This window comes from Cervus elaphus, chromosome 7 (genome assembly GCF_910594005.1).
Source record: "Cervus elaphus chromosome 7, mCerEla1.1, whole genome shotgun sequence".
NCBI classification, from domain to species: domain Eukaryota; kingdom Metazoa; phylum Chordata; class Mammalia; order Artiodactyla; family Cervidae; genus Cervus; species Cervus elaphus.
In genome coordinates this window covers 35,450,298-35,465,373 of record NC_057821.1, presented here as the reverse complement: position 1 = coordinate 35,465,373, position 15,076 = coordinate 35,450,298, and the positions used below count along the sequence as shown (strand labels likewise).

The 15,076-nt window shown below is 39.2% G+C and overlaps 1 non-coding gene and 1 pseudogene across 1 annotated transcript; one reads left to right on the top strand and one right to left on the bottom strand.

Annotated features, from left to right (window-relative positions):
* Window positions 1-634: 634 nt before the first annotated feature.
* Window positions 635-13,319, top strand: LOC122697832 (annotated as a pseudogene).
* On the bottom strand, window positions 5,761-5,862 carry LOC122697869. The gene has a single exon (XR_006342201.1). It is a non-coding gene; the product is annotated as a U6 spliceosomal RNA (small nuclear RNA).
* Window positions 13,320-15,076: the final 1,757 nt, after the last annotated feature.

Genomic DNA, 15,076 nt, shown 5'->3' with positions numbered 1-15,076 from the left:
TGGTGTGCTGCAATTCATGGGATCTCAAAGGTTGGACATTACTGAGTGACTGAACTGAACTGAACTGACTGATAAATATTAATAGCAACATAGGGACACATACTACTAAAGTTATAGTGAATAGAGAAAGACATAGAATATAGTAGGAAGAAGTGAAAGCATGGGAAGTCAGCAATGGTAGTAAAGTAAAGGGCAGTATTGCCTTGTGAGGAAGCAAGGTTCTCAAAGTTTCTTGTAATACCAAGAAGGAGCCAGATGTGAGGAATTAGCTTAATTTGTATACCAGAGACTACCAGAAAATTTAAGTTCCTAAAAATATTATGATGCTAAAACCCACAATTTAGACAGAGAATAGGGTGGGGTAGGGCATATAGACATTCAAAACTCATCATTGTTTAGTGCATCAGTCACTCAAGGACCACCCTCACTGAAGTCTTTCTCTATTGCTCAACCTACAGGTACCAGCATGGAGAAAGAGATAGCTCTACCCCACAGGCAGTTGAACCCTACTTTTATGGCCTCGTGGCTTTCCTTAAGAAGCATTTGATGCAGCAGATTTCCTCCATCCCACCCCATCCGGCTGACTCCCCACAGTAAACAGGAGTCCTCACCCTGGGATCATTCTGCAGTCCCCATGGCTCCAGCTCTCAGCTTCCGTGGACACCAGTGGACTTACAACCCTGTCCGAGGTATGGAAAGGCAGCAGCATGGCTTGTCTCTGTGGTTCTCACTCCGTTCAGACGGTCACAGGTTAGTTAGTTCACTCCCCAAGTGCTTCAAATGACTCCCCCATTCCAGTGGACGGCCATGTACGTGGGGATCTCTCCCCTGTGCATCAGCTCCCTCACCCCCAGGTGCAGGCTGGTCCCACATGCTTTCCTTCTTCTTTCCCCTTCCTCCTTGTCCCTTCTTTCCTTTCTCCTACTGAGTTTTGTGTGGATCCAGATATTCCACCTCAGTAGTCAGGGCATCCTGCCAGTATTCACCTGGTCTTCTGTGAGAACTGCTGCGTCTTTAGAAGTTCTGATGAAAAAAAAAAAAGAAAGACGTTCTTGATGCATTGGTGGAGAGAGGTGTACCCACTTCCACCTACCCCTCTGTCATCTTGTCCACCCCCTTTTGTGGATGTATTAGAAACCAGTTTCCCTTTCTATTAAGTAACATTGTCATCAACACACATGTTTAACTTGTGCTTTTTGAGGAGAACACAGGTAAGTTCCTTTCACTTCAGTTGAGTCAGTCATTCAGTCATGTCCGAATCTTTGTGACCCCATGGAGTGCGCCACGCTAGGCTTCCCTGTACATCGCCGACACCCAGAGTTTACTCAAACTCATGTCCGTGAGTCGGTATGCCACTCGAAGATGTCCAGTCTCTCAGAGATTTTTTTTTTTTTTGAGATTTCTTATAATTGAGATCGTATTGTATTTTTCTTTGTCTGACTTAGTTTATGTAGTTTAGTGCCCTCTAGTTTCATCCATGTTACAATAATTGGAAGGATTTCTTCCTTTATCTAATGGCTAAATCATATTTACCTATATATGTCATATCACATTGTTTTAATCCATTCACCTATTGAAAGATACTCAGGTTCTTCCTATACCAAGTCTACTGTGAATGATGCTGCAATGAACATGGGAATACAGATCTCTCTTTGAGACAATGATTTCATTTCCTTTGACTATATATCCAGAGGTGGGATAATGGATCACATAACAGTTCTCTTTAAATTTCTTGAGGAACCTCCACAGTATTTTACCCTGGGAGTTGCACCAATGTGCGTCCCTACCAACAGTTCATAAGCACTCTTTTTTCTCCACATCCTCAACAAGATTTGTCATTTCTTACATTATTGGTACTAGCCATTCAAATATGGAAGAGGTGATATCTCTTGTGCTTTTGATCTGCATTCCCTTTGATTATTAGCAATGCTGAGCATCTTGTCATATACCTCTTGACCATCTATATGTCTTATTAATGGGAAAATGTCTATTCTTTAAAGTTGTAACATACAAATGTTTAGTATATTCCAATATACAAAACTCTGTTGCCTACTTATATATCAACAGTGAACTATCAGAAAGTTGAATAAAGAAAACAAGCCCAATTACTATTGCATCACAAAAAGATAAAACACTTCAAAATAAACTTAAGAAATGTGTTGAAAGATTTTACACAAAACTTTAAGATATTGATCTTGAGAAGGAAACGGCAACCCTCCCCAATATTCTTGCCTAGAAAATCCCATGGACAGAGGAGCTTGGTGCAGGCTACTGTCCATGGGGTCGCAAAGAGTTGGGCATGACTGAGCCACTTCTGTTCCCTAACACATTGATAAGAGAAATTTTAAAAGAGCTAGAGATATGTAAAGTTAGGTTGTCTCTTCAATGTGTTTCTTGAGGTAGGATTTGTATTACTATAACCTTCCCTCTTAGAACTGCTCTTGTTGCATCCTATAGGTTTTAGATCATCATGTTTCCATTTTAATCTGTTTCTAGGAATGTTTAGATTTCCCTTATTTCTTCGGTAACCTGTTTACTATGTAGAAATGTGTTGCTGAACCTCCATGTGTTTGTGTTTTTTAAAGTTTTTTTTTTTTTTTCCTATAATCTATATCTAGTCCCCTAGTGTTGTGGTCAGAGAAAATGCTTGATATAATTTCAATTTCGTTAAATTTACTGAGGTTTGATTTATGACCCAAAATGAGGAAAATGTTTCATGTGCACTTGAGAAGAAAGTGTATTCTGCATTTGATGGAATGTTCTGAAGATATCAGTTAGGTCTGTTTGCTCTAATATTTCCTTATAGGCTTATTTTCCTTATTAATTTTCTGTTTTGTTGATCTGCCCATTGGTATAGGTGCAGTGTTGACATGCCCTAATATTTGTGTGTTACTGTCAATTTCCCCTTTTGTGTCAGTTAGTGTTTTCCTCATGTATTGAGGTGCTCCTATGTTGGCTACATAAATATTTAAAATTGTTTTGCCTTTTTCTTGGACTGACCCTTGATCAGTTGGTAGTGTCCTTCTTTCTCTCTTATAATAGTTCTTATTTTAAGATCTATTTTTTCTAATACGAGAATTGCCAATCCAGCTTTCTTTTGATTTCCATTTGCATGGAATATCTTTTTCCATCCTCTCACTTTCAGTCTGTATATGTCTCTAGGACTGAAGTCAGTCTCTTGTAGACAGCATATATATGAGTCTTGTTTTTGTATCCATTCATCCAGTCTGTGTCTTCTGGTAAGAATGGGAGAAGATAATAGCAAGTAAAACAGCTGATAAAGGATCACTTTCCAAAATACAAGCAGCTCAACAAGTCAGTCATCAAAAGCAAAGGCAAGAGCTGCAAAAATAAACTAGTGAGACCACATCAAACTCAAAACCTTCTGCATAGTAAAAGAAGCCATCAGTAAAATTAAATGGCAACCTATAGAATGAAAAAAAAATATTTGCAAATCAGATATTTGGTAAGGACTTCATATCAAGTTTATATAAGAGACTCATGCAACTCAGTAGGAAAAAAATCAAACAACTCAAATTATTGAATGAGCAAAGGAAGAGTAAGTGTTTTGAAAAATCTGAAAATTAGATAGTAGATGGGAGACACTAAGTTTTTCCTTCCAGAACAAAAATCTACGTCTTCCTGGCAGTGCTTTCTTTATTTCCAATCACCTGTTTGGTGATTGAAGTTCACAGTATACATCCTTCACTCAATACCAATCACTGTACACTGAGCTATGTGTGCTAAGAATAGCCCTACTAACTATAAAAAACTAATCATTGCTTACTTAATCTGAGGCATCTAAAATCCAAGGTGATTTTCAGAATTTTCCACTCCATTGTTTTCTACATTCTATTTAAAAATTGAAACACCTAGTAAGGAGTGAGTAGGGGCAGGGGACCTCAATAATACATGGGTAGGAAGTCATTTAAAACTGGGAACATTACTGGATTACAATTTGCGGGACTGTATTTTTACTAATCCTATTGTAATTTTGTTCCCTTTAATTATCTGATATACTAGGTTGATATTTATTTAAAATAGTAATACAGCCACTATGGAGAATAGGGTGAAGATTCCTTAAAAAACTAGAAATATAACTGCCATATGACCGAGCAATCCCACTGCTGGGCATACACACTGAGGAAACCTGAATTGAAAGAGACACGTGTACTCCAATGTTCATCGCTGCACAGTTTATAATAGCCAGGACATGGAAGCAACCCAGATGCCCATCAGCAGACGAATGATGAGAAAGCTGTGGAACATATACACAATGGCTTATTACTCAGCCTGTGAAAAGAATATATTTAAATCAGTTCTAAAGAGGAAGATGAAACTGGAGCCTATTATACAGAGTGAATTAAGCCAGGAAGAACACCACCAATACAGTATACTAACATATATATATATGGACTTTAGAAAGATGTTAATGATAAGCCTGTATGTGAGACAGCAAAAGACACAAAGATGTATAGAAGAGTCTTTTGGATTTGTGGGCGAGGCGAGGGTGGGCTGACTTGGGAGAATGGCATTGAACCATGTATATTATCACATGTGACACGAATCGCCAGTCCAGGTTCGATGCACGATCCAGGGTGCTTGGGGCTGGTGCACTGGGATAACCCAGAAGGATGGGATGAGGAGGGAGGTGGGAGTGGAGTTCAGGTTGGGGAGCACATGTACACCCATGGTTTACTCCTGCCAATGTATGGCAAAACCAATACAATATTATAAAGTAATTAGCCTCCAATTAAAATAACAAAACAAAATAAAATAGTAATACCAACATAGAGACACATAGCACTCAAGTCAGAGTAGATTGAGAAAGACAAAGCTTATGAGGCAGGAGGTGAAATCACAGAAAATTAGCAATGGTATCAAATGAAGGGGCAGTATTGCCTAGAAAGAAAGCAGAGTTCTCTAATTTTTTGGAGACAACACAAACAAGCCAGTTGGGAGCCAACCAGCTTAAGCTCTATACCAGAAACTTCACCAGAAGGAAAATGAAGTTCATAAAAGTATGCTGATGCGGAACACCAAAATCCAGACAGTAAGCGAATAGTAGATACTGAAAACTACTCAGAGATTTAGACATGGAAGCAAATACGCTAATGAGCATCAGAAAAGTCAAAGCACAAAAGGGTCTGAAAAGTAAATCGTAAAGAGACTCGGTAGTCTGATCAAAAGAATAAGAGAATCAAATTAGACAATCAAAATAGAAAGATTTGTGCACATGATAGAACCAGAGAATGCTCAGGAGAGAAAGTTTCAGACCTAGTGGACCAGTGAACAGAAGCCTCCAGCATCAGGAACAGAAACCCTGAACAGAACTCATGACTGTGTGCTTCTGGGAACAGCCTCAGTTTCAGAGTTTGGGCGTTATGCCGCCTAAAAGTGAACGCAGACAAGGATTATACCTTGCTATGACACTGAGTCACAGACAATAGTGTTTGTTAGCTTACTTTTCTCATTCACCTATAGAGTTAATGAATCACTAACCAAGGATAATTGACACCATGAGCTTGCAGTCAGATCCTCTTTAGTCATAAAATGGACATCTGAACCTGTTATATGATCCCCAATAACAGTTTTAATCATTAAATATATTGATGTTTAATTGAAGGGTAATTGCTTTACAATACTGTATTGCTTTCGGCCAAACATCAACATGAGTCAGCCATAGGTTTACCTATGTTGCCTCAGTCTTGAACCTCCTTCCCATCTTGCTTCCCATCGGACCCCTCGAAGCTGTTACAGAAAAATGTGGAAGGCTTCACAAATTTGAGTGTCATCCTTGGGCCGGGGCCATGCTAATCTTCTCAGTATTATTCCAATTTTTTAACATATATGCTACCAAATAAACACACAAATAACACTTTAACAGAAAAAATAATCATATGGTTAGTCATCTACCAACAAATGATCAATTACATTAAGAATTAGGGTATTCTGTTTTATTTACTGCCACTTATAAAATTGAATTTTATAAGGTCCAAAGTTCCATGTAGGAATTAAGCATATATTTATTTATTACACATGTATATATGCACAGAAATATATGCACACAAACATATCTATGTTATACAACTATTATTCTCCTTGCCTATCACAATAAGATCTTTAGCTGATGAGAGAGACAGTCCCAAATTTCTCCAACTTATATGTCTTCTTTTTGAGAACAACTGCTTTGATTTTCATCACCTAATTTTAAATGACCATTTTATTCTTAGATAACATGCCCCTTTAAAGTAACTAAGAGCAGAGAAAACCTAGTAAATGCTGATATCTTATCCTTCATTAAATTACCACTCTTCTAGTAAACTGGAAAAAGAATCATGTTTAGATCTCATTCACCAGGATAAAATCCGTATTTTATCAGTTCTCTTGTCCAGACTCAATTCTTGTATACCTCAGTCTTAAATTCTGCTTACTTACAAAGGACGGACAGGAAAATTAATATTAAAATCAGGCTTGCAAGAGTCAATGATTTTATGCTTCTGTTTGCCAAAAGTAGGGCCAGGAATAATTTCTGAAATATTACAACACATCATGGAAGCCTGAAGGTCTAGTTCTCCTATCAAAGAGGAGATGTTTGGAGATGGTTCAAAAACTCAGCCACATGGTTGTCAGGATGTGCTCCCGACTGGAGAGATGGATTTTCTCCCTGAAACCTCACAGTCAGGAAAGGCCAGGCATGTCCGCAGAGCCAGTGACAGGGTCCTGGGTGCTGAGAGGTAAGATTCTTGGATGACCATCTGGACATTTACCTGCCATTGTCTCGAAGAAACAAACGTAATGAGAAGATTAAGGATGCATAAAAGTAGAAGAGCTGTCAAGTTCCCTAGAAGAACGTCTAGCCCGGAGAACCAGGCCCCCACACTGATAATTGTCAAAGATGTTAATAGTAAGTGTTTTATAGACAGAGCAGAACAAGTGGATAAAACCAGTGTTCTAAGGTCACTGCTGTTTTGCAGTCAAAAACAAAATTTTTTTCACGTTAAGCTGAGTCATCACAGCTCCTGATGTGGTCCTGGTTACACACATGCAGACGGAGAGCCCACAGGCATGTGTGATGTGACATCAGGAAGTGAACAGATGACTGCTTGGTGCCCAGTCACCTCCATCTGCTAATAATGGGACCAGGGAAAATTATTCATTCTCTCCAAGGCATTGCATCTTCATTAACATAACTTGATGATCATAGTGAAGATGAAAGCTATCTCACAGCATTACTGTGAAAGGCAAATTTTAAGATGTGTTAAAGCTTTTGGGAAAGTATCAAAGACATGCATGGGGTTACGAAGCTGAGTTAGCAGATCCAAGGTTCAGTACCTTTTCTCTTAGTATTCTCTCTGTACTCAATAGTAGCGATCAGTCAGTCATGTGTTTACTCTTACCCCAGCGTGATGGTAAACCACACAGATCAACTGTACACTTCTTGTCATTTCAGTGTCTAAATTCAAGCACTAGTCAGTGTAGAGTGAAAAAATTAGAAACCCCTAGAGGGCCTCTCTGGTCAGAGTCTGCAGAGTCCCAACATTAAACTTTTTTTTTTTTTTTTTTAATGTTTATCAATATTTATTGACATCTTGAGTAGCAAACAAAGCAGTCATGTAAAATTTTGACACTGAATTACAAATGGTTACACAAACAGTGATACTTCCTGATGTGTCACAGTAAGAAGTACAGGTCATCATCTGAAGAGTATTCTCTCTATTAATGTTGGAATGATGCTTCCCTGGGGTCTCAGAGAGTAAAGACTGCCCGCAATGCAGCAAACCTGGGTTCGTTTAAACTGTCTTAAAAGAATGGCCTAAATACTCTGGCTCAGATTAAGTTCCAAACGTTTGCAGACCACAGAAGTACTTCTGGGACAATACAAAAATGCAGGGAGTAACCTACTTCTCCAACTATCTATCTGTGCAGATATCATCATCCATCTAAATTCACACAGAAGGCGCTCCTTCTTCCCCAGCCCAGCTACTACAGCACCAACTCCTACTCAGAGCACAGGGAAAGAGAAGGCTTCCCTCCACAGGATGGAGTTGATAACCTCAGGTGGCTAGATCATCTCAGAATGGCTCATGTTTTTATTTAAGGAGGGTACTGCCTGCTCCTGCTGCTGGTCATGTCAAATCTGCTCCTGTGCCAAGGCAATGTATGCCTGCCTGGGGTCCTGACGTGTTTGGCCTCCCCCTGAAATTCCTTAGAAAAGTGTTTAGCCATGCCTCCAGGCTGTCCCATGACATGCATAACCTTATCACAATAATGTTCAATGAGTTTGTAACTACTGTGGTGGTGGTGGTTTAGTTGCTAAGTTGGTTCCGACTCCTGGGACCCCATGGACTGTAGCCTGCCAGGCTCCCAAAAGTTACCTTCCTGTAAGTGACTGGGCCATGCTATCCTTTAAACAAGAGGGCTGCATCAGCCAAACTTCAAATAACACACTCTCTAGGTTAAAGACGCCGTCAGCTCATAAGATGTGGAAATTGAAGAAAGGACCAGTTTTGAGAAATCTGAAAGATTCCTAAGAAGTGCAACAACTTTTTCAATTTCCTTTCATTCATTTCTCTCTTTAAATTTCTAAAATAAAAGATTTTGTATTTGTCAGCTAGGAATGCCATAAAAGAATACAATAGACTCAGTGGAATAAACACCAGCAATTTATTTCCTCACAGCTCTGGGGGCTAGAAGTCCCAGATCAGGCACCAGCAAGGTGAGGTTCTGGTAAGAACTCTTTCTTCCCAGGATGGCTTCTCCGTGCGTCCTCACACAGGGTGGGGGGTGGGGAAGACAGACAGAGGAAAGGACACACAGACACAGAGACAGAAGAGAAAATTCTCTGGTGTTTCGCTTCATGGAGACACTAAACCTATTGGATGAGTGTTGCACCCTAAGAGCTCATTTAACCTTAATGGGCTTTGCTGGTGGCTCAGATGGTAAAGAATCTGCCTGCAATGGGAGAGACCTGGGTTCTATTCCTGGGTCTGGAAGATTCCCTGGAGAAGGGAACTGCAAGCCCCTCCAGTATTCTTGCCTGAGAAATCCCATGGACAGAGGAGTCTGGAGGGCTATAGACCATGGCGTGCCAAAACGTCGGAATCCTTTTCAAAACAGCGTACTTTGGCAGTTCGGGCTCTAACACATGAATTTAAAGAACACACATTCAGTCCATAATACTACCTGACTAAAGCACTTTTAGGTGGGACTGGGGAAAAGGAAGCATGTGGATTTTCTGGTTCTTCAGTGTGTCTCTGGGTTTTTTCTCCAGGCTCAGAGTAAATAGCCAATAAATGAGAACTGCTCTGCAGTGAACTGGGTGGATGGAACATGTTAAACAAAGCTGAATCCCGGTCACAAAAACGAATACTGGTAGTTTTTTTAATGCTACAAATTATTGTTTAAGATTTGCAGTGAATAGGTTTAGAATTATAGTCGAAGGGGAGTTTACAATTGGAAACAACTATTCTCTTTCTGATGAAGGTATTTGAAAGTTGTATGTTAATTCTTTTAGGCCAATCAAGGAGCACACAGTAAAGCAGATAGATAATAAAAGGCGGTGCTAAAGGTTTCTATTAAATTCTCGAAGTTCTTTTTACTCACTAGTTTTTGTTTCATCCTCCTTTTTTTTGACTGTCCATTTTTTTTCCATCTCTTTCAAGTCATCTCTTCAAATGTTCATAATTTCCGCTAAAGACTAGTTTTTGTCTATCAAAATGTTAGGTAGATTTTTCTATTCATTATTCTCAGTTCATTCCTTAGTATTTCCCATAACTTTATGCCATGTTTTTCTGACGTCCCATTTTGTCACTATAAACAACATTGTATTCTGTACTTGGGATGAACACTAAGCTTTTTGGTGAGCGGGTTCAGAGATAAGTCAGAGTCATAACTGTATTACTCCTTATAAGGGAATATATTGGCTCTAACCCACTGTAAACAAGAGATTAAATGGTTAAATATAGGTGCATGCATGCATTCTAAGTCACTTCAGTTGTGTCCAACGCTTTGCAACCCTACTGACTGTAGCCCAACAGGCTTCTCTGTACATAGGATTTGCCAGGCGAGAGTCCAGGAGTGTGCTGCTGTACCCTCTCACAAGGGGTGCTCCTCACCAAGGGATCAAACCTGAGTCTTCTTATATCTCCTGCTTTGGCAGGAATGTTCTTTACCACTACCGTCACGTGGGAAGCACCAACTATTGGTAAAAAGTACTATATTTGGTTCAAATATTAAAAAAAAAAAGATAATGATAAAATAGAGATGGGAAAAGCTGGAACTTAGAAAAGTTAGATGTAAAATAATTTTTATAGAGAGAATGTATAGAAAAAGTAGTAAAAGAATGACTTTCAAATTTTGTGATGCTCCCCTGTTAAAAAAATTACATATCTATCAAACATGTTAATGTTCTGGTAAGGGATTTATCTACTGAATGCCCAACAATTTTAACTAATTGCCTAATCATTTTCAGAATGAAAAGTATTCCCAGAGTAAACTGGAGTATATCAATGGCACCAGCATCTGCCATACCAATTCCCTCCAAGCTCCTGAAGAAAGCGAAAAAGCCCAACAAATGAACGTGAGTCTTTCACCTGGGTTTTTCACTGGATCAGATGAGACAGTATGTAGCTTACCAAGCTCCAGATGTTTAGACATAATTAATGGTAACTGTACATGCAAATACGGTGGAAGAACTGTTAGCAGTTGAAGAGAAATTATATTATGCAGTTGATGAAGAATGAATGAAATCATGGGATGATCTGTAGTAGCAAAATAAACAACAGATCTATAAATTGTCCATGCAGACAAGTTTAGTTCAACCAATGCATCAGACACAGGATTGCAGCCTTTATACTGTACGAAAACAGGAAATGAATGGGAACGTCCATGTGTAAAATATGAGATTGTAAAATTCATGAATATGTAAGAAACACACCCCAGTTCTGAGTACCCCTGTTACTAGTGACTCGTACGTGGGAGTCCTATACTGCACCACTTGAGCCAGCGTGTCTGCCTTTCAAGGCTCTCCTGATTCTGCTTCTGCTCTCTGACACCTCCTTCATTCATCATTCTCAATGACTCCTCTGTCACCTTATATTTTTAATTTGTAAGTCTCACCCACAATGGCCTATATAACATTGCTTTGCTTCTCATGGCCACAACAATTGTCTCTGTTCTGAGCATAGCACAGTTTACATATCCAGCCTCAATCATTTATGGCAGCTCCAATATTTCAACATTATAATCTCCCTTTGTGAGTTCCTACATTATCCTTTGTCCTAATATTATTTAAAATATTTTCACATCAATCCCCCCTTAAATACTATCTTCTCTCTCTACAATTTTCTTAATGATACCAGCAATCTTTTCCTCTGTTAAGCTCATTAATAATGAGGATGATCAAGTAAAGAAAAAGTTCAAAAACGAGGAGGAGGAGGGATTTTTCAATAAGCTTGAATTTAAAGTTTATTGAGAGTTACTACATGTCCATACGTTTTACTAAGCACTTTATGTGCATTACTATAGTTCATCCTATTCCGTTCTCTATTCTTTACCACTAAAACAGTTCATGGCTGCAAAGAAATCAAGCATATTAACTAGAGATCTTCAGCCCCCTGGCATTTTCATGCTCAATTCTACTAGTAGTAGTGAACTAGGGGGAAAACCCTCCATTGTGAATCCCACCGATGCTGTTACTAAAGACAACACCGTGCCATTTTCTGCCCGGACACATGTCAACAAGACAGACTCTTCTGATACCAGCATGGGGGCTGGTGTTGGGATCAACTGAGGAAAGAAAGCCTGTTTAGGAATGTCATGTCTTCTTCATTGTCTGTTTGTTGTAATATCATAAAACAAATTACCAATCGAAAATCAATACGAATGACTTATCTGATTCATTAATACGAAAGAATCACTGGGTGACAATGATATGGGCACAGGCAGAATGCCTCTTTCCTGGGTCAGGTAGTGCAGACACATACTGACTTGTCATAATATACCTAAATTTCTCTCATGCAAATATAAAAACACCAAAGAACTCACTGAATGGGTGGTAGAATTTCAGAGGAAAAATGAACATTCTTCATGTTATAAATTAGAACTCATCAGAAGAATTAGTTCCTAAAATAATCCAGAATTTTATTAATTCAGCAAAGTGTGAACTAATAGCTTACATTTTATAATTTTGCAACTTTTACTACCTTCAAAATTCTGCATACACATAGGAATAAGCAAAAGTCTTTTAGGTCAGCTGCTTGAGCAAAGATCACATGTTACCAAAAACCACTGAATTATGATTATTTTACTAAGACTGTTTCTTACGTTTGCTTAGAATGAAGACCTATCTAGGTGGATACTCATGTTTCAGTACCTCTGGAATAGTCCTCTGTATTATATAATTGTGGACCAGCAGATTAAGAATTTCATCTCAGATGCTATTCTATCAAATGCAAAAGAGTATATTAGAAAGTCAAACAAAGTTCAAACAATCTTAGAGAGGCGGTTCACCCAGGTGAGCATCCTGCAGAGGGCTTTCTTGCTTTGTTCATGAATGAAAGAGGTGACCTCTGTAATGCATAAGGAGTTTTGAAGTCTTTCATTTTGTAAGAAAAAGATTCATGAATTCTATACGCTAGACTGCTACTACATAAAGCAGGAGCCTAGTCATTCAGAGTGATAGATTCTACTGTAAGGAATCAGAATTTCACTGCAATTTTTGACATGTGCATCCTTCCCTGCATTGCACACAATTCCACCAAAAGTTTGCCTCTTCCTGGGTACAGGTGGTTGAAATATTTTCAAGAGTAAGAGAACTAGAGAACAGAATTTCCAAGCTCAGCATTTTTCTCAAAGTATCCCAGGACATCTGCTATCGAAGTCCACTTGTCTTCTTTCTCTGTTCTCCTCAAATCAAAGGATGAAAGTGGGAAGGAAGAAAAGAGAAAGTGAAAACTAAACTTGAGTTATGTTTCTACTTTTTAGATTCCTAATTGTTTTCTCATAAGGTGGCTCCAAAATCCATATCTAGAGAGTTTTATATTCGTATGTCTTCCCCAAATCTTAATTTGATAATTATAAGAGACAAAGATAAGCAAATACTAATAAAGTGCATAAGAAGTCATTATTTTTTGGGTATTCAGATGGTTCTTCCAGTCAGGCGGTAATTGTCTGAGGATCGCATGTACTGGTCAGGATTCCCAGCAATGGTGTCCAGCAAGGAAGATGTGCATCATTCTACATTTTATAAAGTGTTCAAGTGCCGGAGCAGGGATTCCCGTACAGTTGACATGTACACCAACATCCTGGCATGCTGAATCAGTGACGAGTGCTAAATCCACATCCATTCCATCCAGCTCTGAGATGGTCCTAATGATCTATCCCATAGCAAGCTTCTTTGAAATTTACAGCTTTTTCATGCATGCTCTGTGAAATGGGTCTCCTCTTAAAAAAAATAAACACAGACTCAGCAGAGATGTCAAATCTAAGAGGGTAATTTGTTAACATTTCTTATTTTCATTTAATTGAAAATCAAAAGAAATTCTACCCCTACAATTGAGAGAATGAAATTCCTATTAAAATTTGTCACAAATAGCAGAAGCTGGCATTACAAGAAGACCATTAAGAGATTACATAGAATCACAGATAATTATTTTGAGTCAAGTTATTAGAATAAAAGTATTAGACAATTTTTCATGGTTCTGGTCATGCTACGAAGAAGATTGAATTCTCAGGATTCTTTAAGAAAGCCAGCCGCGAACTGTCAGCCAACTATCACAGTGTTACACCGGACAGGATCAGTGCTTCTAACCTTTGTACAAATAGCATCAGGTTTACTGAACTGTCTAAAGATTGTTAGGATGCTGTCTTAGCCCTTCTGGGTTGCTATAACAAAATATCACAGACTTATAACAATGGAAATGGATTTCCACAGTGTGGTCATGCAGCGTCCTTTCTGGTCACACACTTCTTATTGTATCCTCAAACGGGGGAAGGGCTCGGGAGCTCTGTGTGTCTCTTATACATAAAAGCACTCATCTCATTGAAGAGGCTCAATCCTTAAAACTCCATCACCCGACAAAGGCACCACCTATGGATACCATAACCATGGGAATCAGGATTTCATCATATAAAATTTCTGGGGGACACAAAGGTTGAGATCATAGCAGATAGAAATGTGAACTGGCTCCATCCTCCTCCACTGGCTGTCTTCACCCACACCCCACTGCATCCTCATTTTCTGCATCACCTTGCAACCATTCCATACATTCTATCACTCTGGGTTTCACAAGGCCAGGTCAGTCAAGTGTCAACTCCATTTCATATTCAGCCTATTCAATGTTTCCCTCTCCCCTGCTGAGGCCCAGAGGACCTTCCAGGAAGCATTGATATGTCCATTTCTGCAAGGTTCCTTGTCTCTCCTTCTCTGGATCTTCATTCCTTGGGCCATGTTGGAACACAGTAGATGATAACGAGATGGGAAAGTTCTGACATCACTGACTTACATGGTGCTCTTGTAGCCTTCTCTTGGTCCACACAGACTGGTCAAAATACCCCCTGACTGACAAATGCTTCTCTTGTGTGGGATCCTTGTGATTATCCCGGACATTCAGAAGTTGGGGATCGCCAACGCCAGAGTTTCCTTTTTAATCAGGGGAAATATTCTGGTACCCACAGCTCACCACCTGCAGTAGTCACCATAGCCTCTCTGTTTCCCTCACTCTGCAAGCACCATCTGGAGAAAATTCAGTAGCCCACAGTCAGCTGCCTACTAGCTGACCCACAGGAAACCCATGTATCATAAACACTCTGAACAACTGAATGGTAGAAATATTGGTGTGCATCTGTCCCCTGCCTGGGGATTCTGGACAATTGTCCAACTGGTCACATAGACACCAAGTATATCTGAAATCTGGATTCAAATCACATTTATCTGAGAAATGAGACTATTCTCTCTTTTAGAGTAACTATCCTTGTCATTAATTATTTGGCCTTACAAACATGCCCTAGTAGGTCTCTGAATTATAAAATCCTCCAAATAGACTGAGTCTCAACTGACACTGGAGCAATTAGA